The sequence below is a fragment of the Camelus ferus genome, chromosome X (assembly GCF_009834535.1).
Source record: "Camelus ferus isolate YT-003-E chromosome X, BCGSAC_Cfer_1.0, whole genome shotgun sequence".
In the NCBI taxonomy this organism is placed as follows: Eukaryota; Metazoa; Chordata; class Mammalia; order Artiodactyla; family Camelidae; genus Camelus; species Camelus ferus.
Window position 1 is genome coordinate 68,592,881 of NC_045732.1, and position 24,240 is coordinate 68,617,120.

General features: G+C 38.3%; 1 protein-coding gene and 1 non-coding gene across 5 annotated transcripts in view; both read left to right on the forward strand.

Moving 5' to 3' along the window:
- Nucleotides 1-24,240, forward strand: part of COL4A6 (collagen type IV alpha 6 chain) — a 264,484-nt gene that overhangs the window by 86,027 nt on the left and 154,217 nt on the right. The gene's annotated exons all lie outside the window — the stretch shown is intronic.
- On the forward strand, nt 19,027-19,099 carry TRNAG-ACC. Its single transcript has one exon. It is a non-coding gene; the product is annotated as a tRNA-Gly (tRNA).

Genomic DNA, 24,240 nt, shown 5'->3' on the forward strand with positions numbered 1-24,240 from the left:
GGGGGGGGGTTGCTATAAAGGATAATGCTTATGGTCCCGACACAGACTCCTCACCTAATGTCTGTGTGCACTGTGTCATCTTTTGTTAATAATGCCTCTTAATGCAACTTTTGTTGCATTAAGTGCATTAAGTGTTTGTATTTCAGACATCCCAAGGAATGCCGGGAAAGGAAGGCAAGCCTAGACCAAACAGATGATATTCCACAAAAATAATGTCAAATTGTTTGGATGCAAGACCTAGACGTTACACATTTATCATTTCCGTTGATCTTCATGCTAATCCTGTGAAACAGACCCGTCACTCTTATCCCCATTTTCTAGATGGATAAGCTGGGTAACAGCAGGGCTAATTGGCTTGCCCTGGGACATACTGCTATTAATTGATAATTCTTCTGATTATAATTCTTTTCTTCCTTTCACACTGTCAGTAAATACTGAATGACCTGTTCATAGGAATATTAATCTGGTTTTGTTATATTGGAGATAAAGGGAAAAGGAGAGTCAGAGGGCAAGGTGATATCGCAAAGCAATTGCAAAGATCAAGGCAAGAGATAAGGAGTCTGTGCCACCATTGAATAAATTGCTCCCAAGTCCAGTGGTAGTTTCTGTCCCTCTTACTGTTGGACCCCTTATCAGCTCTCAACAAAGTTGTCTGTTCTCTTCCTTCCTGTGTGGAAATTTATTCCTATTCTGCTTGAGTGGCTTAACTTCCTCCGACCTTTAAGTGATGTAGTCCTCCAGGGCTTGGCCCTTGGCCTTCTTCTCTTCCCTTTGTGTCCTAATCAATCTTAAGCATTTTCAGTACTTTAGTGATCTCATATATGTTGATGGCTTCCAAAGTTATAGCTCTAATCCAGACCTTAGCTCTGAGTTCCAGACCCACTTTGGCATTCATTCATTCAACAAGTATTCATCAGGTGCTTGCTATGAGCCTGGCATTGTTCTAGCCACTTGATTGCATCATTAAACCAAACAGACAATGGCTTTTATTTCACTTACTTTGAAGGAGGAAACAATAATACATATAATAAGTAAGTCATATAGTATGCCAGAAGGTAATAGGTGTTATAGTCAAAAGGAAATGTAGAGCAGGGTAAAGGGGATTGAAAGTGCTGGGAAGGAAGCAGCAATATTAAATAAGGTAGACAGGATAGGCTTCATTAAGAAGGTGAGATTTGAGCCAACACTTGAAGGAAATGAGAAAATTAGCCTTATGGATAGCTGGAGAAAAAGTGTCCCAAGCAGAAGGAACAGCCAGTGCAAAGTCCCTGTGGTGGAAGTCTGGCAAGGAGGCCAGTGTAGCTAGAAAGGAATGAATGGGGGAGAGAGTTTTAGATCAGCTTAGTGAGTTTAAAAAGGGAGTGGGTAGATCACATAGAGTCTTATAAGCCATTGTAAGGATTTTAGCTTTTACTCTGGGTAAAATGGGAGCCTTTAGAGAATTCGCAGCAGAGGGCAGACATTATTGACTTATGTTTTAAAAGGATGACTGGCTGTTGTAGGAGGGCAAGAACAGATGGAGGGAGACCAGTTAGTAGATTATTGCAATTGAATTGTCTACTTGATAGCTCTTCTTGGATGTCTCAAAGGGACCTCAAACTCAACAGAAGACATCCCCCTTTACCCTGCCCACAAAACCCCAACCTGGCCCTCCTCCATTGTTCTTTATCTCAGTGAATGGTCCTACCATCCATCTACTTGCTCAAGGAGAAACCAACATACCATCCTTGATTCCTTCCTCTCTCCCACACCCCATGTCCAATTCCTCACTAAATCCCACTGATTTTTATCTCATATTACATTAATCTGTGTTTCTCTCTGTCTCCACTTACTATATCAGACCACCATCATCTCTAGCTTAAATTACTGCAGCAACCTCCTAATGACCTCCCTCATCCACTGCCCTCTTCTTGGACAGGGCGGTTACAGTGATCTTTTCAAAATGCAGATATGCTCAAGTCAATGCCACTGCTTAAAACTCTTCACTCGCTTCCCATATTTCTCAGGATGGCCCACAAGGATTCTGTGAGGTCTGTTCTGCTTCTGTCTCCAGGCTCAACTCAGCCCATTCTTTTCCTTGCTTATTACATTCTTAACTACACTTTCGTTTCCTCCACTATGCCAGATGACTTCCCAGCTGAGAACCCACACATTTCTTGTGGTCCTCATCTGGAATGCTTTATCTCCCACTTGTTTCTATGGGTCACTTACTTTAGATCTCAGCTTTGAATCATGTTACTCAGGGAGGCTGACCATCCCTGAATACTCACCTAATTTAGGCTTTCCCACTAACCCTTCTCACCACACTGTTTTCTTTTAGCATTTATTACAATTGCTTAATGTATAGATTGGTAGAAACCTAACTGCATAGCTACATATGTACAAAACTACTGCTTAGTACTTTTCTATATGCTGGTCACTTAGAACAACTCTGTGAGTCATATAAGTTCCATGAGGGCAAAAGTCATGTCTGTCTTATTTTCCACTGTGTCATCAGTGTATGATACAGTGTCTAACACATATCAGGCTATCTAATTTTATTTATTTATTTTATGGAGGTACTGGGATTGAACCCAGGACCTCACACATGCTAAGCACACACTCTACCACTGAGCTATACCCCCACCCTCAAGGCTCTCTAAAATATTCATTTGAATAAATTAACAAAGTCCCTTTTCTTCCTTTTAAACCAACCCCAGACAACTCTCTAATTCCACCATTTAGAGGGCATAGTGAGTCAAAGTTTTATCCATTGGGTACTTACCTAGTCAAGCACTGTGCTCGACCCAATTGCGGGCCCACAGAATTCTGCAAAACATGCCTGCCCTTGAAAAGCTTGTGTCTAAATCTGGATGCAAGACACACCTATGCAGCAGGATTATCCAAAAATTATCCAAAGACTGTGCCATTGCTATTCCCAGTCACTGAAAACAACGTATTTTTGGATCCAAAGGGGTGATAGCATGGGAGTGGTCTCAGGGGAAGGTTACGGCCCTATGGGTGGCACCTTAATTAGTTCTCCACATTTCTGAACTTGGCTCTAAGCTTTACCCACTTGGAAACGTTTTGTCAGCTTAGGGAGACTAGTTTTCTTAGAGCATACCCACACTAAACAAATTCACATGAAGTGGACACTTAAACTAAAATACTAATTTATTCACTTAGCATAAGAAAAAATACTGAGGATAAACAGATGTTCCCATGAATGAGTCTTCAGCCTGTGGGAAAATCCATGTGGGAAGCTGAAAGATAGCAGGAAGGTTGCTCGGTGTATATGGCACCACAGCAAGGGGAGTTAACTGTAGAATCCCAGTGTTTGCTGGCAGCCAGCTCTAATGGGCTGATCCCATCCGTCCTCAGGATGGGGATGCATGCACTGATCTCAGTGAAATGAAAGTAGATTTCTTGAGCCAAAGGTTCTTCCTATCCTTGGCAGTGAGGCATTGCCAAGGACTTCCTTTTGAAAGTCCCCAGTTTCAATGTTTCCAACTGACCTGCCTCCCGATGGACTCTCTTTAGATATGATAATAAAATTGATTGGGTCACTGTCCGGACTGACTCTCAGCCAGGAACCTCTGCTTTCTCTTGTAAGGTGACTTTGCATCTCACTGGTCTTATCTGATGTCCTTTAATTTTATTCATCAAATTCTTAGAGTTTGGTGGGTGCATTACTGGCTCTTCTGTACTATATAATCTAGCTAGTACAGTTCTCAAATTGAAGAGCAAAATGCATTTTTGATCCAGGAGTCACTGCCATTTTTTCAGGTGGAAAAAAGATTATTCATGGGTAGGAATGATTAATTTTGTCTTGGGCAGTTATAGAAGGCTTTCCAGAAGAAGTGACATTAGAGCTGAATCTCAGATTAGAAGCTTTGAGTGTGGAGTGGAGAATATGGTAATTTCCAAGTAGAGAGAACAACTTGTATAAATGTTATTGTGTACATGTAATAACAGGTACAACAAATTTTATACAAGTTGTTCTGTGTCAGGGTGAATGAAACATAGCCAACTGGGAATTCAGGTAAGTCCAATGGTAGAGAACTTAGGTACATCCCCTGTCCCATGGCTGTCAGGCAACCTACAAACCCTGTGACATAGCAACTATTGACCGTTCTCTCTGAAACCCTGGCACACAAGCCAAGGCTTGACACTTGAACTGTCAAAATCTGTTCTGAGTATGCAAAGATAAATATGAGAGTCCTTTCCCTATAAGCTTCTGACTATTTTTCTCCTCTCATGGCCTTCATAAAGTATACCTATTTGTGTAAATATGCAAGTTTCACCTACCCTCCTGTCTATTCCCTGCTACTAGGCTATGTTACTAGAAGATAAAGAACATTTTTTAAAATTGAAGTATGGTTGATTTACAATGTTTCAGATGTATAGCAAAGTGATTCAGTTATAGTATATATAGTGTATATATATATATACACACACACACATATACATATTCTTTTTTATACATATATATTATACATATATATATTCTCTCAGATTCTTTTCCATTATAGGTTATTATAAGATATTGAGTATAGTTCCCCATGCTATACAGTAGGTCCTTGTTGTTTATCTATTTTATATATAGTAATGTGTATCTGTTAATCCCAAACTCCTAATTTATCCTGCCCTCCACTGTCCCCTTTGGTAAACATAAGTTTGTTTTCTATGTCTGTGAGTCTGTTTCTGTTTTGTAAATAAGTTCCTTTGTATCATTTTTTTTTAGATTCCACATAGAAATGGTATCATATGATATTTGTCTTTGACTTACTTCACTTAGTATGATAACCTCTAGGTCCATCCATGTTGCTGCAGATGGCATTGTTTCATTCTTCTTTATGGCTGAGTAATATTCCATTATATATATATATATTTTATATATATATAATATAATATAATATATATATATATATATATATATATATATATATGCCACATCTTTATCCAGTCCTCTGTCAATGGACATTTACGTTGCTTCCATGTCTTGGCTATTGTAAGTAGTGCTGCTATGAACATTGGGGTGCACATGTCTTTTTGAATTAGAGTTTTCATCTTTTTGGGATATATGCCCGGGAGTAGGATTGTTGGATCATATGGTAAGTCTATTTTTAGTTCTTAAAGAACCTCCATACTTTTCTCCATAGTGGCTGCACCAAATTACATTCCCACAACAGTGCAGAAGGGTTCCCTTTTCTCTATACCCTCTCCAGCATTTATCATTTGTAGATTTTTTAATGATGGCCATTCTGACTGGTGTGAGGTTATGCCTCATTGTAATTTTGATTTGCATTTTTCTGATAATTAGCAATATTGAGCATCTTTCCCTGTGCCTATTGGCCATCTGTATGTCTTCTTTGAACAAATGTCTATTTAAGTCTTCAGATGATTTTTTGATTGGATTGTTTGAAAAACATTATTTTTAATGAACTATTTTAGATGTTTATCATTCCTGTGCATGTCTTTATACTTTTACCACATTCCTCAAGAACACAGAGTATTGTTTTACGTGTTTAGAAACTTTATGTCAGTGACACAAGACACATCATTTTACAGCTTGCTGTTTTTATTCAACATTATGTCTTTAGATGCAAATATGTTATAGTTCCTTGTCTTTCATTTTAACTGTTATCTGGTATGCTATTGTATGCATATAATCATAATTTGTGTATCTTTGTATCTCTTGTTGGATATTTAAGTTACTTTTTTCCATTTTGTGGGTAACACAGACAGCCATTTTGGAAAACATTTGGCGATATCTAGTAAAAGTAAAAATGAACATGCTCTTCAACACAGGCAAGTCCATTACTTGATATATACACTAGGTCTACACTGTCCAATATGGTACCCATTAACCACATGTGGCCATTTAAATTTTAATTAATTTAAGTATCAGTTCTTCAGTTGAACTAGACATCTTTCAAGTGCTTCATAGCCACATGTGGCTAGTGGCTACTAAATTTAACAGTGCAGACATAGAGCATTTCCATCATTGCAGAACATTCTATTGAACTCTCCAGTGTTGCCTTGGAGAATGGCTGTATTTGCACATTTCCAGTATACTATGAATGTAAAAAGCATTTGATATCTATGGAATGAATGAATAGGAAAATATTGCTTTACAAGGCTGTATATGGTAAGTGTTAAATGGGTACCAGGAATAATAGCAAAACCAGTTTAAAAGCAGAATTTCAGGGTCCCGTGCATGAGTTTGGAGGAGAATTGAGTAAGGTGTTTATCTAGGGCAGTCAAGTGCAACATAGCAAGAGAAGGGGTTGGAATCATTATGGTGGAGGAAATCAGATAGCTCAAAAACAGAGAAGCTGTAGCAAGAATAAGAGCCAAGACAAGACTGTGAGTGGGGAAAATGAGTCATGAGGTCAGAAGCCAAAAAAATTTAAAAGGAGACCAAGAGATGGGGTGCAAGGCAGGTCAGAGAGAGCAGTTCAGGACAGAGGCTGTGAAAAATGTGAAGATCTCTGAAGCCCGTGCAAGCCTGGCTTTGAGATCAAACTCCTGTCATTTCCTTAGCAGATTGCCATCACTCACAAGAGGGGAGGCCTGTCTACTTTCAGTGGAAACTCTGGTTAGGAGAGGGTTATCTGTAAGAATGTGGAGGAAGATTAGGATTTGGCTCCCACTACAAGTAGCTCTGAATGTTGGGAAGTGTGAGGGTGGGGCCTGGACTAGGCTGCTAAGAACTGCATTCTGAGAGCATAATTAATGGGGAAAGAGTCAGAGACAAGGGAGGGAGCAGGTGTGGTAAAAGAAGAACAGATCCAAAAGAAAAGGAGGATGGAAAGGGCAAGGGTCAGATGAAGACAGAATACAATGAGAGGGGACATGACACATGTCTTGATATTGATTTTCATTTCATTGTAGAGTTCTTTCTATAAATTAAAACACACACACACACACACACACACACACACACACACACACACAGAGGAATGTGGTGTGGGATTCAGAAGCCATGGGTCTGATTTAGTCAGAAAGGACAGTTCTCACCCCAGGCTTCTGCCCAGCCCTCTGAGCTGCTCTAAAGTCCACTCCTGGTTTTCCAGAAAGCGTCTTCTCAGACTCCACTAACTTCCCCACGTAGGAGGTAGTGATTAAAAAAATTCTGGTCCCAGAGACACTTCTTTGGTAAAGAACTGTGGTGCTCTTCTTACTTGCTGCAAGTAATAATCAATCCTTCCTTCTCCTGGAAAAAAAACCTGGTCCCTAATATTTTTGGTAGGAGGGGGACATGTCATAGGGGAAGTTGGCTATGAGTGGAAAATCAGAGAGCCATTTCAAAGTGCATGGGTCAGGCAGAATATCCTATGTCGCTCTCTGATATCTTGTGAAGCTTAGCTTGACAATAAAAAATCCTATCTCTCCTGCCCACCTGTCACCATTTTACATGCTACAGATAGTCCAAGATTTCAGTTGTGGTTTTCAAAACTCAAATCATATGAGTACCTACCTTCAAAACAAATAAAGATATAACCTGTTCTAGGACCAGACGAAACAAAGCTCTGTTTATCTGCTTGCTTCAATATTGCAAACTCATTTCTTTTTTAATTTTTTAATTGAAGTATAGTCAGTTACAATGTGTCCATTTCTGGTATACAGCATAATGCCCCAGTCCTGTATATGTATACACATATTTGTGCGAACTCATTTCTGACCATAGCTTTTGAGAACCACAGCCGATGGCAGAAGAGCAAGAGACAGTTCACCCAAAGGGTACAACAAGCCAATCTGACCTTAGGAAAGTAATTGTTCAAGTGGAGATTGCTCATTATAAGAACAGCCAACTGTCCACCAACAGTGCGTTTGCAACCCCAGAAATCTTTCCCAATGGCTTTCTATCCCCTCTAGCAATATTGTCAGAGGTTTGGATTCCTGAGCAAGACCAGTCTGAAAGAGCTGTGTGTGTGCATTACTAATTCTGTACAAAGATTACAGCTCTTTAATTCCCAAGGCCATTCCTCGTTCTGACTCCCCTACTTCTTTCCACCTCATGTCACTTCACTCTGCAGCTTCAAATCCCTGTGCCCTGGCCTGAACCAATCTACTGAAACGTGGGCAACTGTCTTGGCACGCATGGGCAATCAGATGTTTGAAGAAAATTGATGAATAACCATGTGTCCAAGAGATCCATAGGGCTTAGGGAATTAAAAGGCTTATTCTTGTGGTTAAACACTGGGAATGCCATCTCATTCCCGTCCAGTGATTTCTCTATTATCAGCTGGTAAGCCACAAGCAGATCCCTTGTTCATCTGCCAGGATGCAAACTAGCCCTTCTTTCAAGTCCCACTTTTGTTCTCAGGCTTAGGAACGCTGCAGTTATTCCAAAAGGAATCTGGCTGGCACAGTTAATTGGACTTATTAGGTCATAATTACAGTATCACAGCATCAGCCTGCATTTCTCTGGATTTGATTATTGAGCCTTCTGAATGTATGTCTTTGGGTCCTGATGCCACCGTTTAGGACTCAGTGGTAGAACTGATAGACGACTAACCTGTAGACAACTCGGCTGAATGCTTCCTTGAGCCCAAAGTCTATGAATAAACTGTGTCCTTGGGAAGGAGTTTTGGGAAAGCAGTTGATCATCATAAATTCTAACATGTTGAGTGCTTGCTAGGTGTCTGGCAGTATGCTGGCATTATCTCATTTAATAGTCACAACACACGATAAGGGGAGGTACTATTATGATATCCCCATGTTTACAGACGAGGACTCTGAGGCTCAAAGGGGTGAGGTAACTTGCCCAAGATTACACAGCTCAGAAACACAGAATTGGAATTTACTCCCATGTCCATTTTGATTCACAACACATGCTCTTAACTAAAACATGGCATTGTCCCTTCTTGGAAAGTGTCAGTCTGCTCCTTGGTTCACTAGCAAGAGCTCATCAGATTTTAATTTGTTAGGAACTAAAATGCAGTTGAATAAATAGATGTTTCCTTTCTAATGAACTGATGGGTTATATTGTCCTGTTTGACATGTCAGCAATGGGTTTGAAGCAGGTTGTGGAAATTTGTTGATTACTCATCAGAAGTATTTATTGGGCATCTATTACATGCCAGCACATGTTGGGTGATTCAGAGATGTGTGAGAAATATCATGTGAAATCACTTATATGTGGTTACTAAAGGGGAAAGGCGGAGGGAGGGATAAATTAGGAGTTTGGGATTCACAGATACACACTACTATATATAAAATAGATAGACAACAAGGTCCTACTGTATAGCACAGGGGACTATATTCAATTTCTTGTAATAACCTATAATGGAAAAGAATCTGAATATATATGGATATGGATATATATATGTATAACTGAATTGCTTTGCTGTACACCTGAAACTAACATTATAAATCAGCTACACTTCAATAAAAAATTAAATTAAAAAAAGACATGTGAGAAACAGGTATTACCATCAAGAAGTGTCTTATCAGAGAATTAAGGCTAACCCACAGGAACCCCTCCTAGAATGTATGCACATAAATGCCTAAAAAATAATATGCCAATCCAGGTGACAACTCTCAGTGCTGTGGGAGACAGTGAGCTGTTAATAGAAAGCACACTGACCTAAGAAGCAAAAAGTGTTGTTTTACAAACAGTTGTGTAATATTAACTTTTAATATTAATTTTAAAATAAAATGGCCTTACGTAGGTCTCGGTTTCTTGATTAGAAGCAGATGAGAAGAAATCATCAGGGAAATCATGGATGAGCTGGACTGTTTAGGTTGGGTCACATTTGAACTGGTAGGGAGGAGGAAGGAGACTCTAGGTGCCAGGAGGAACAGGGAAGAGGCAGTGAGAGTTATGGCAGAGAGTGGAAAGTGAGCCCAGAGTGTTTATGGGCCAGTGGAGAAGAGATACTTAAATGCTTTAAGAAGCAAAACCCACAATTAGGCTTAGGGAAAACCAGGAACCAGTGGAATGATGAATTGATTGATTGATTTTTATTGTGGTAAAATACACATAACATAAAATTTACCATTTGAACCATTTTAAAGTCTACAATTCAGTGACATAAGTACATTCACAATGTTGTGCAACTGTCACCATAATCTTGTTCCAGAACTTTTTCACCATACCAAATGGAAACCTCATACCCATTAAGCAGTCACTTCCCATTCACCCCCCTCCTCAGCTCCTGGCAATGACTAATCTCTTTTTGTGTCTATAGATTGGCCTATTCTGAACATTTCATATAAAGGGAATCACACAACATGTGGCCTTTTGTCTGGCTTCTTTCACTTAGCATATTTTTAAGATTCATCCATGTTGTAGTATGTATCAGAATTTTGTCCCTTTTAACGGCTGCATAATATTCCATTGTATGGAGATATATATATATACATACATACATACACACACCACATTTTGTTTATTCACTCATCTGTTGATAGACATTTAGGATGTTTATATCTTTTGGCTATTATGAATTGCCACTGGTATATAAGTTTTTGTTTGAACACTTCTTTTCAGTTCTTTTGGGTATATGACTAAACATGGAATTACTGGGTCATCTGGTAAACCTGTTTAATTTAATGAGGAAATGCCATGCTTTTTGTGGAAATCTAGCATAGTAGTTAAAAACAAAGGCTTTGAAGTTTGAGTTGAATCCTAGCTGCGCTATTTACTCATTGTATGGTCTTGAGCAAGTGTTATAACCTCTGAGCCTCAGTTTTCTCATCTACTGAATGGGAGTATTTGGAGTATTACATGGCATTATGCATACAAAGCACTTAGCCCAGTGCTTGGCATATAGTAAGCACTGGATATATGACAGATACTAGGAGTACCCTATGTAAGTCTCATGCTAAATGTGATGTATAGTTAACATCACAGGTAAGTAAAGGTACAGCCCTCTTACTGACTTTACAACTTACCCCTGCACCCCTTTGTAGAACTCAGAAAGTGATCTTAATTTCCAGAAAAATGAGGTACCCTGGTTTCTTAACCCCTTGATTTTTAATTATTTAAATTGGGTGTATGTGTGCAGATATGCACACACACACATATACACACTTACATATACATATTAATTTTTCTAGAGAAAAATTTCTTTAAATGGCAAAAGCCTGTGTGTTTTTTATGTAATACTTTCCAAGAAGGGACAATGCCATTTACTAGTTAAGAGAATGTGTTCTGAATCAAAACAGACATGGGAGTAAATTCCAGTTCTGTACTTCTGAGCTGTGTAATCTTGGGCAAGTTACCTCGCCCCTCTGAGCCTTAGCATCCTCATCTATAAACATGGGGATATTAATAATAGTACCTCCCCTTGTTGGTTTGTTAATGTTAAGTGAGATAATGCAAGCATAGTGCTAGGCACATAGCAAGTACTCAACTTCTATTTGTTGCTACTGAGATAACCATGACTTTCCCTTCCTTGTTTTCCCACACCCCACAAGCCATTGAAGTGACCCATGGGAGTTAAAGAGCCAAGGAACTTTAGCCAGATTTAAGAATATCAAATGATATTAAAGATTCTTTCCAAATGAAATGAAATTCATGATAACAAAAGCATCTCAAGACTCTGTAATCTCAAATATATCTTTTAAGTTCACTGCTTATAATTCATATTTCTGTTGGAAGTTGTATTTTTCTAAGAGGAATTAACTTTCCACCTTTGTGGAACAGACTCATATAGTATTTGAGCTGAAAGAGGAAGGGGCAGTGAAGGTAATTAACAACCATTGTACATGGTACATTCAATTGTCTTATTTGATCTGGACAACAACCCTGTTGTGAAATAAGTATCCATGTTCCCATGTTGCAGCTGCAGAAAGGAGTTTAGAAGCAACTTGCTCAGTGCTAGTAAGTGTCAGAACCGAGATTTGAACCCAGATCTCTCTGAAGGCTTCAATTTACTATACCACACTTGCTTGAAAGAATGTCTGAGTCCTTGTTGATGAAGCAGAAACCAATGAAGATAAAGTGAGTTGCCCAGGTTCACTTAAGCCAGTTTAATGATAAAGGAGGGACTAGAGACCATTTCCAAGAATGCCAGCTCATGTTCCTTTCTTGCTTATGAATGAATGATGTAGTGGTTCATAGTTAAAAAATGATTAAAAGTTTGGAGAGAATCTGAAAATAAGTTCCATCTGTATCTTAATTCCTTCCATTTCATGTTTCATAGGCTTTACTGAAAAACTGTTTTGTCTAGTTAGAAATGAACCAGTGACCTACATTCCCTGATGCCTGTGTGCCCATTGTGTTTACTACTTGATATTCAAAAGTAGATATGCAAATGCAGGCAATTCACAGGTGATTTCAGTTCTATTTTATAAGCATGCATTAACCACTATGATGGTTAATGTTATGTCAGCTTGGCTTGGCTGCAGTGCCCAGATGTTTGGTCAAACAGCAGTCTAGATATTGCTATGAAGCTATGTTTTCCATATGGTTAACATTTAAATCAATAGGCTTTGAGTAAAGCAGACTACCTTCCATGGTTTGGGTGGGCCTCATCCAATCAGGTGAAGGCCTTAAGTTGGAAAAGACTGAGATCCCCCTAAGGAAAAAGAAATTCTACCTCCAGACTCCCTTTGGACTTGAGACTGTAATATCAACTCTTTCCTGGGTCTTCACCCTGACAGCCTACCCTGCAGATTTCAGACTTGCCAGCCTGTATTGTATGATCCAATTCCTTTAAGTACATATATGTATGTATTTATATATATATACATACATAAAATAAACACACACACACACACACACACACACACATGCTCTTAGTTCTGTTTCTCTGGAGAATCCTAACTAATACAACCACCAGGCACAGTGCTAGGCTGTGGAAATACAGAGAAGAGATCTATGTACAGAGATTTGTACAATGTGGCAAAATATGACAAAGGTAGGACAGGGTAGGAAAATAAAACCACAAGAAAAGCATACAGGTTTATTTCCTGCTGCCTTTTACAGCTGCTAATAATAATGCTAATGACACTTAGACTTTATTTGTAAATGGATGATTTATTTCATTCTGAAAGAGCAACCTTGCCACTAAGCAAATGGATTCTGCTCCTCTCTTTAGACTATTGTTTAAATCTATTGATTGAATTTATTAATTCAGTAAACATTTACTGAATCTTGGCTTTGTCCATGGTGTGTAATGACAAAGAAGTGATGGGCTGAGAATGTTGCCAGGGATTCTCTGTAATCTTGTTCTTATCTCTGAAACTTAGGGTAGGGCTGAAGAAGTTGTTTGATGTCATTATGCAGTGAGAACCATATGGAAGCTCCTGGTCAGGAGCTTGTCTCTCCAACGACTTGATTTGGGCCAAATTAGACAGTGCATCGGTGGGCTGAGGCAGTAGCCTGTCCCCCGCCTCCCACTTCCTGGCTTTCAGGATTGCCTCCTCAGTTTTCAGGCTCTTTCAGGGCCTAACTTGCATGATGCATCACTCATCAAAAGGCTAGCGCAGGTATTTTAGGAAAGGGTTATGTCCTTAAAATGTTGAGAATTCCACTTACTCCCAAAGACACAAGCTCTTTTCTGACTTGCTACACTGGAATCATTTACAGTCTTGTAGGAGAGAAGACTAAGTGATGCCCATAAAATACTTGGAGAGTCATGCAAAGCAGCATACGAATATTTTCAGAAGTTTGTTTCCTCCACAGTATCTGAGCCAGTACCACGTGCATAGAACTTAATTGAATGTATCTCCCCAGCTAAAGCATGAGCTCCCCAAAGGCAGAGTCTTCATCCCATTCTGCTTCGCATCCATACCGTTTTGGGCCCTACTTCCTCTGCTCAGATCTTTAATGTGAGTGTTCCTCAGGCCTTTTTCTAAGGACCGCTCTCTCTGCACAGTATCATCCATGCACGATTCTAGGTTTCAGTCCAAATCTCTCTTCTAAGTTCTAAGTCTGTATATATCTAACTACTTAGATACATGTTTCCCTGGCTATTCACAGTTACCTCAAAGTCAACATGTCCAAAACTGAACTCATTCTACGCACACACACACACACACATACACACACACACAGACAAATTGGTCCTATCCCATGCTTCCCCATTTTAGCAAGTATCACTACCATCCTCCCTGTGGCTCAAGCTAAAGGAGCCACCTTTGACTCTTCTTTCTCCTTCATCTCCCAATCCAATCATTCACTTTCATCCATCCATTCCCCAATTCAGAAACCTAAATTCCTTTTCTAAAAGGGCTTTCCTATCAAAAACTTCAAACATATACCAAATAGAACAGTACAACGAAATTCCTCCAGGTACCAAGTGCTCAGCTTCAAATTTACCAGTTCAGACCATCTTTTTTCATGTATTCCCGCTTCTCCCCACCGTCAACTATTTTGAAACAAATTCCAGAGATCATTTCATTTCATCTGTATTTTATTATGTAGCTCTTAAAAATAAGTTCTGAAAACATCCGAAATCCCAATATCACACCCAAAAACAAAGTGAACAATAATTCCATAATATAATCAAACATCCAGTCAGTGTTCATATTTCCTTGTTATTTTATAAATGGTTTTGCTTCCTTACATTACAGTATCCAAATAAAGCCCCTACATTGTGATTAGATAGTAAGTCTCTTAAGTCACCTTTTCCTGTAAGAATTTCCCAGTTTCGATTGATTGGTTGCTGTTCCCCTGTATTTACTATTCCATTATTATAAAGCATTGTTAGTTAGAGCTAGAGACTTGATCAGATTCCATTTCTTTCTTGCTTTATCTCTCTATCCCTCTTTCCCTCTCTGTCTATGTCTCCCTCCCCCATCTCTCTCTCCAGGACTGTTTCATCACATTTCATCAGGTAGTTTTTCATTTTTCCATCAGGAGTCACAGAATGTCTGCAATGTCTGCTTGTTTCTCTTTCTGTGATGTTAACAGCTTTTGATATTCATCGCCTCAATCCCTTACCTCATAGGAGATTGCAACTGTTGATTCTGTAATTCTGGCTTTTATTTTAGGGGAAGCATCCCTTCATTAATTTTTATGGTTACCCTGAGTTACAGTTCATTTAGTAAAGGCGGGATAAATGCTTGATTCCACCACTGCCACCCCTCCTTTTTTAAACCAATTTTAAAAATAATTAGTTATTACTCTAGCATCCTCCAAAGGTGACCAGTGAGAGGGTTTTTGTTTGGGGACCTAGGGGAGAGTGCCATTATGAATGAACGGAGGTTTAAATATTTTAAGCATCCCATTCATTGCAGTTATTATTATTGATTCTCAAATCATCACTTATTTGGCCACTGGAAGCCTATTCAGATTGGGACTTGTGTCCTTTTGAGTACCCTATAGTATTTTTAACAGCTTTCCTGAAGTATAGTTGACATACAGTAAACTGCATATATTTAAAATGTGCAATTTGTTAAGTTTAAACATATGTGTACAACAATAAAACCACTAACACAATCAAGAAAATGAACACTTCTATCACTCCCAAAGCTTTCCTCATCCCCCTTTGTAATCCTTCCCCTCAGACTTTTCCACCAACCCCAGTCCCTGGACAATAATAAATCTGCTTTCTGTCACTATTGATTAACTTTCATTTTTCAGAATTCTATGTAAATGGAAATATGGAATATAAATGCTTTGTTACTGGCTTCTTTTACTTAGCATAAGTATTTTTATATTCATTCATGGTGTTGCCTGTATTAATAGTCCCTTAGGAGATGCGTGATATGCAAATATTTTCTCTCAGTCTGGGGCTTGTCTTTATGTTCTTTAAAGAATAGCTTTCAAAAAGTGAAAGTCCTTACTTTGGATAAAGTACAGTTTCTCAATGTTTTTCTTCTTTTTTTGCATCAAGCTTTTGGTGTTGTGTCTAAGAAATTTTTGCCTAATCTAAGGGCATAAAGAGTTTCTCCTACTTTTCCACTGAAAATTTTAAAGTTTGACTTTTGGTCAACGAATCTTCGACAAAGGAGGCAAGAATATACAATGGAATAAAGACAGTCTCTTCAGCAAATGGTGTTGGGAAAACTGGACAGCAGCATGTAAAACAATGAAGCTAGAACACTCCCTTACACCATATACAAAAATCAACTCAAAATGGATCAAAGACTTAAACATAAGACAAGATACAATAAACCTCCTAGAGGAAAACATAGGCAAAACATTATCTGACATACATTTCAAAAATTTTCCCCTAGTAGAAATAAAAGCAAGAATAAACAAATGAGACCTAATGAAACTTACAAGCTTCTGCACAGCAAAGGAAACCATAAGTAAAACAAGAAGACAACCTACAGAATGGGAGAAAATTTTTGCAAATGAAACCGACAAAGGCTTGATCTCCAGAATATATAAGCAGCTCATACGATTCAATAAGAAAAAAATAAACAACCCAATCCAAAAATGGGCAGAAGACCTAAACAAGCAATTCTCCAAGGAAGACATACAAATGATCAAAAAGCACATGAAAAAATGCTCAATGTCACTAATTATCAGAGAAATGCAAATCAAAACTACAATGAGGTATCACCTCACACCAGTCAGAATGGCCGTCATTCAAAAATCCACAAATGACAAATGCTGGAAAGGCTGTGGAGAAAGGGGAACCCTCCTACACTGCTGGTGGGAATGCAGTTTGGTGCAGCCACTATGGAAAACAGTATGGAGATTCCTCAAAAGACTAGGAATAGACTTACCGTATGACCCAGGAATCCCACTCCTGGGCTTGTATCCAGAAGGAACCCTACTTCAGGATGACCCCTGCACCCCAATGTTCCTAGCAGCACTATTTACAATAGCCAAAACATGGAAACAGCCTAAATGTCCATCAACAGGTGACTGGATAAAGAAGTGGTATATTTATACAATGGAATACTACTCAGCCATAAAAACCAACAACATAATGCCATTTGCAGCAACATGGATGCTCCTGGAGAATGTCATTCTAAGCGAAGTAAGCCGGAAAGAGAAAGAAAAATACCATATGAGATCGCTCATATGTGGAATCTAAAAAACAAACAAACAAACAAACAAACAAAAACAAAGCATAAATACAGGACAGAAATAGACTCATAGACAGAGAATACAGACTTATGGTTGCCAGGGGGCCGGAGGGTGGGAAGGGATAGACTAGGATTTCAAAATTGTAGAATAGATAAACAAGATTATACTGTATAGCACAGGGAAATATACACAAAACGTTATGGTAGCTCACAGAGAAAAAAATGTGACAATGAGTGTGTATATGTCCATGTATGACTGAAAAATTGTGCTACACACTGGAATTTGACACAACATTGTAAAATGATTATGAATCAATAAAAAATGTTAAAAAAAATAAAAAAAATTTTAAAGTTTGGGGCTTACATTTAGATCTACAATCCATTTTATTTTTTTTATTTTTTTTAACATTTTTTATTGATTTATAATCATTTTACAGGTTTAGCCAATATTTTGTCAGGTTTATTCCTAAGTGTTTCATATATTTGATGCTATTATAATCATGTTTTAATGTCAATTTTCAGTTGTTCACTGTTAATGTATAGAAATGCAATTGATTTTTATATATTGAACTTGTATCATTAAGCATTACTAAACTCGCTTATAGTTCTAGCAGCTTATTTTGTAGATGTCATAGTATTTTTTACATTGTCATCTGTGAATAAAGACAGTTTTACTTCTTCCTGTCAAATCCAGATGCCTTTCCCCCCATGATTTATCACACTAGCTAGAACCTCTCGCATAATGTTGAATAGAAGTATAAACGTGGACATATTTGCATTGTTCCCAATCTTAGTGGAGAAAGCAGTCAGCCTTTCCCCATTAGGTATAATGTTACCTATAGGATTTTTCATAAATGTCCTTTAGCAGATTGAAGAAGTTCCCTTCCATTTCTAGTCTGCTTTGAGTTTTTATCAGGAATGAATGTTAAGTATTGTCAAATTATTTTTCTGCATCTATTGAGATAATCATATTTTTCCCTTTTGATCTACTAATCTGATGAATTATATTGATTGGCTTTTGAATGTTAAGCCAACCTACCATTCCTAAAATAACCTGTACTTGGTCATAATGTCCTATCATTTTTATATACTGTTGGATTCAATACCCTAAATTTTTGTTAAGAATTTTTGTGTCTGTATTTCCAAAAGACATTAGTCTGTGATCATAATACTTGACTCATAGGATGAGTTAGTAGGTAATCCCTCATCTTCAGTTTTCTGGCAGAGGTTGTGTGGGATTGGTATTATTTAATCCCTGAAATGTTTGGTAGATATCACCAGGGAGACTATCTGGCCTTAGAATTTTCTTTGTGGGGAGGGTTTAACTACAAATTCAATTTAAAAAATCAATATAGGACTATTCAGATTATCTATTTCTTCTTCAGTGAGCTTTGGTAGGTTATATATTGCATAGGAATTACTAAAGGTGTAGCCAAGGCCTTGCTACAGATGGGCTTTCTGAAATCACTTTTGCATGTCATTTTGCCGAGAAATAAAAAGAAAAGTAGGTGGATTTCAAAGCAATGAAACATAGAATCAGAGACAGAAGTACTGGACCACTTCTTTGCTTATGGGCTTTGGCTAAGGCCAAAAAGTTTCAACTGGAGTTTAACTTTGCTTGTGATATATAGTGCTTTTATTTCATTTAATTTTTTTAGCATGTTGCTTTTTAAAGTCTGTTCCCACCAACCAAGCAGACTACTGGACTAGTTTCTATTTTCTGCATATGAGAAGGGATTAGGGCTGTTTCTCCTAATTTTAGAAAGGCAGGCATACGTGACAAGTTGGTTTGTCTGGCTCACCCTGCAAGCAAAATTAAAATCAACTTCTGAAAGGATTTACAGCTTAAAATTGCAGCCATAAAATTAGGTAAAAGTAACATGCTGTTCTTGGCAAATGAAGACAGAGATCCTAGTCTGCTATTTACTGGGTTTTGTACTTTGGGGAGGGGTTCCCTTTCGTTTTCCTTCTAGTCATGAGGGATGGATTTGCCATGAACCATTCTATTTTCCTGCTTTAGATCCTCTTCCCCATGTCATCTCTCCTCATCTCTGAGTAAGCAAAACATCTTTACTCTCATCTATATCAATAGGCCTTAAGGAGGAGGGTATAGCTCAATTGGTAGAGCGCATGCTTACCATGCATGAGGTCCTGGGTTCAATCCCCAGTACCTCCACTGAAAAACCAAATAAATAAATAAACCTAGTTACCTCCTGCTTGCCAAAAAAATTATATCAGTAGGCCTTAGAGACTATCTATATCATGAGCTAAATAGCTAGCTAAAAAAATTATCTTTATGGAAACAACTTGTATTTGTTTCGCTTTCTATCTCCTTCTAATAGTTGCTACTGCTGGTAAGTCCGCATGGACTCACTGTCCATCTTAACTGGGCATTTGTTAGATTCTCTTCCAAGTGCAAAAGACAGAAATGGCAGTGTCCCTGATCATTTGGGGTCAATAACAGATGAGACCGTCTGTCAGGATATTTCCAGCAATCTGAATCCTGTGTCCTGGAATCCCAATCCTTCCTATTCCTGTCGGTTCAACTCTTAGAGAACTTATCAACTCTTCCATCCTAATTGAGGCTACCAACTAGTGACTCTAAGGGATTTTTTTTTTCAACTTGGAATGATTTTCCTAAAGACATCATATTATAAATAAGCCATAAGGCTCAGGGCCAAGCCACTAAAGCCCATGACACTGTATGCCTAAAGTCTAGTAGCAAGAATAGGCTGACAGAAAGGAAGACATGCGTCCCCACTGTGCCTTGCACAGCTGAGGAACCTGAGGCTCAGCCTAACCACTCAGAATAATCTTGTAGATTTTTATTAGCAACTGTCACAATTTCTCTGAAGCGGTCAAAAGGAGAGGCTGGTTAGAGCAGGCAATGAATACCATAATGAAACATCAATCATGCTACTGTTGGAAAAGAGGGAAGATAAAATTTTAAAAAGGACGTGTGGGGGAGGTGCCAAGATGGCGGAGTAGAGAGACTCACAGCTCTCTGTCTTCCACAAATACACCAAGAATTACATCTACAAACCTGTTGAATCACGCAGAACACCTACTGAACTATTGCAGAGTGTCTCTCCCTTCTAAATACAGGAGGATTCTCACAAAATCCAATAAACAAGTTCATACTGTATAGCACAGGAAACTATACTCAGTATCTTGTAGTAACTTATGGTGAAAAAGAATATGAAAATGAATATATGGATGTTCATGTATGACTGAAGCATTATGTTGTACAACAGAAATTGATACAACATTGTGTACTGACTATACTTCAATTAAAAATATATACATATATATATACAAAAAGAAAAAAAAGGATGCATGAATGGATGTATTGTATATGAATTATAGCTCCATAAAATTGTTATGAAAAAGAAAAGATGTGATTAGGATTTCCAGAGAAATGGATGGGATATGAAAAGCATTCCATGAAAATGGAATAGCTGATAAAAAGACCTCTATGAGTAGAATATTGGAGGTGATAGGTTGGCCTGCAATGGTAGGTTGAGCCTGGTTTACAGGGTCCCTTAAATGTTGTGCTTGAATTTTGAAGTTTGCAGGTAAGAGGGGGTCATCAAAGGTTTTGGAAAGAAGACAGGACATAATTACATCTAAGTTTTAGAAAGGTGTCTCTTTACCTCTTCCAGTAAATACTTCTTTCCTCTTTTGATTATAGTTGTCATTCAGCTTTAAGTTCCTTGAGTGCAGTCAAAGTTTTCCAAATACCTCTCTGTCTTCCACAGTGCCCAACACAGTGCCTTTGTACATAGCAGGTGTGCATTAAAGGTTATCCTCAAATCAGTGAAGTGGACTTGTTGTGAGAAAGCCTTGTTCTAGCCTTGTCCCTTTCTGGTCGTGTCCTCTCTATTGAAATAGGTGTTTGATTCATTCACTTCTCCCCATCTGATCTCCATATCCCTTGTTCAGGCCACCATCTTCTCTCACTCCAACTCTTTTAATTGGCCTCTCACCTCACTACCGCCCCCTCCTGTTCATTAGCTATACTGCCACTGGAGAATTTTTTTCTAAAGTGCCAATCTGATCATGTTACTCTTTGCTTAAAATTATTTGTTCAGTGACTTCCTGTTGCTCTGAGGATTAAACCAAACCTCCCTATCATGGCCTATGAGACTCTGCATGAGCAAGTCTTTGCCTGCCTATACAGCAAAATCTTCTGTCACTCTCCCCTTTACTTTCCTGTTTCCGTCTCTGTGGCTTTCTTTAGCTTCTCTTGTGTGCCGTGCTCTCTCTCACCACAGAGCATGTGCATCTTTTGTTCCCTCCACCTGGAAGCTTCTCTGCCTCACTCCCATCCCTTGACCTAGTTGATGCTTCCTCTTCTTCAGACTTCAGTTGAACTACAGTTTCTTAAATAAACCTCTGATCCCACCGAGGAGGCCAAGTACCCCTGTTCTATGTTCTCACATCCTTCCATTGGTCTCCTTTGTATCATAGAGCACAACTATAATTAAAAGGAGCAAGTCTATTGTATTTAGCAGGATACTCCCAGGGCGTAATCCAGTGCCTGGCACAGAGTAAGCACTCAATAAATATCTGTTGAATGAAGAAATCATCCTTATGTCTTAATGACAAACATTATAAACATTCATAGCATCCTATTTTTCACCATCACACTTCTCACAATTATCATTTTTTAGATATTTGTGTAAGTATGTATCTTTATCTTATATGAGACTATAAGCTCCATGGTGGCAGGGACTATACTTACTTTTTAATTCAATTATATTTTACAGACAAAAAATGTGCTGATTGTAAATGTATAGATTCGTGCATTTCAACAAATGTGTACACTCATAAGCATCACTCCAAACAAGATATAGAACATGTCCTTTATCCCAGATGGTACCCTTGGACCCTCAGTGAACCTCACCCTCACACCCCTGCAGAGGTAACCACTGATTTCTATCATCATGAAACCATTCTGATTTCTGTCGTCATCTATTCGCTTTGCCTATTCTAGAACTTTGTATAAATGGAACTCTTACTGAATTTGTGCTTCTGTGCCTGGCTTCTTCCACTTAACGTAATGTCTGCAAGATGCATCCAGGCAGTTACACGTATCAATACTTTGTTCAGTTTTTAAATTCCTGAATAGTATTCCATTGTACAAATATACGACAGTTTGAATATCCACTCACCTCTTGGTGGAAATTTGGGCTCTTCCCACTTTGAGGTTATCATAAGTAAAGCTGCTATGTGAGCATTCATGAAAAAGTCATATTCAATTTTTTTTAATCATCATATCCCCAGCACCTAGCCCAGTGCCTGGTACACAGCAGGCACTCAATAAATATTTGTTGAATAAATGAATGAATGCGATCCTTCCAATGTTAGTTATAACTGTTCCTTTCCTTCCTGCTTTGGAAACCATATTAGAAGGCATATAAGTAAGAGTGACTCAATTACAGAAAGAAATTTGAATGCCTTCTTAATACTTTAAAAAGTAAGTGGCAGAGTTTGTATTTTAAATATTATTACCCACAATTACTTTAGACACTCCTCACAGCTGAACCTGTCACACCAGTGTGTCACAATGTTACTTGTAGGATTTCCAGATGAAATATAGGATGCCCAGTTAAATCTGAATGTCAGATAAAGAAATAGATTTTTTAGTATAAGTATGTCCCAAATATTGCATGGAACATATTTATGCTAATCTGGGACATATTTATAAGAAAATATGCTGAGACATACTTATTGCTTTTCTGAAATTCAAATTTAACTCTGCATCCTGTATTTTTGTTCATTAAAACTGGCCAACCTAACTACATGTGAACTGTGTGACCTCTGGTCCTCAGGTGCCTTCCAGCTTTAAGGTTCAAAGATTCCTTACTTTCTTCTAGTTTCTTTCACTTCTTTTTCTCACTCTCAGAAATGCTATTCTAAGAACATTATGGACAGCATTTAGTTTGTCTATTTGTGTGGCTTAAGCATTTGCTCAGTGAATTCACTTTATTATCTAACTGAACAGTACATCCCCTCAGGCCCTGGTTCATTCTGGTTGGCTAAGACTTTTCCAAGTGAAATCCCAAATGCCTCTCCCCACCCCCTGACCCCATCAGTTGTGTTTGTATATGCATGGGAACACAGTTGGACACACGGAGGGAAATGCCTTCCTGAACTACTCAGCAATGTCTGGTGTCAGTTTCATCCTTAAAATGTAGGTGGTAAGTCTCACCTGGTAGGGAGCCAGCTCCTGCAGATCACTGTTTTCTCTTCCCAGAGCCTTTCATTCATAAACTCACAGGGAGCTGTTTTTAAAAGGCAAATGAACACCATAGAGAGCTATATTCAATATCTAGTAGTAACCTATGGTGAAAAGAATATGAAAAAGAATATATGTATGACTGAAGCATTATGCTGCACACCAGAAATTGACATAACATTGTAAATTGACTGTACTTCAGTAAATATATATATGTACCAAAAAAATAGAAAGATTTAAACCAAGTTAATAAAAAGGCAAATGAATGTTAAATATGGGATGGGACTAAGCTTAGTTTAATGTGTGTCTGCGTGTATGTGTGTGTGTGTGTGTGTGTGTGTGTGTGTGTGTGTGTGTGTGTGTGTTTAAATTTCAATGCACATGTTTTGTTTTAGAATTGCTCAAAGCCAGACTCTGTTTTATTAGCACCAAGTATGAAAACCTAGGATGATGCTAGAGGGGGCCTGGCACTAAGATTTTGAGTCAAACCTGGGTTTGAATTTGTGTCACTCCCAAGCTGTGTGACTGTGTAAGCAAACTATTAAACCTCTTTAAGCCTAAGTTTCCTCATCTGTAAAATGGTGGTGGTAACAGTGCCCTCCTCACTATTGGGACACTTCTGTGAGGTAACAAAATTGAAGTACTTAGCCAGGCACATAAGAGATGCTCAGTGAGTGGTACCCATGATTATGAATGTGGCCCCAGGACAAGTTCTGATTCAGACAAAGAGGCCTCTCTTGGTTTCTGGACTCTGAGGCAACTGACAGGAAATGGAGATTATAAAAGGGCACCTCGGCATCTCATATTCTTTTTCTTTTAAGGAGTTTAGCTTTGGGCTGAAAAGAGAAGCCCTGACTTTGAGTCTTCACTTTGTCACTTAACTAGCAAGTGATACCAACTCTGAGACTTTGGTTTATTTTTTTTTAAATCTGAAAAATTTACATATAATCATTCTTTCTTTGTTTCAAAAGTAGTTGTGAGAATTATATGGATATACAAGTTGTTTAAAAAGTGTACAAACAATACAAGCTATTGTAAAGTAAGTAAACAAATGTTGATAAAAAAGGCAAAAGGAT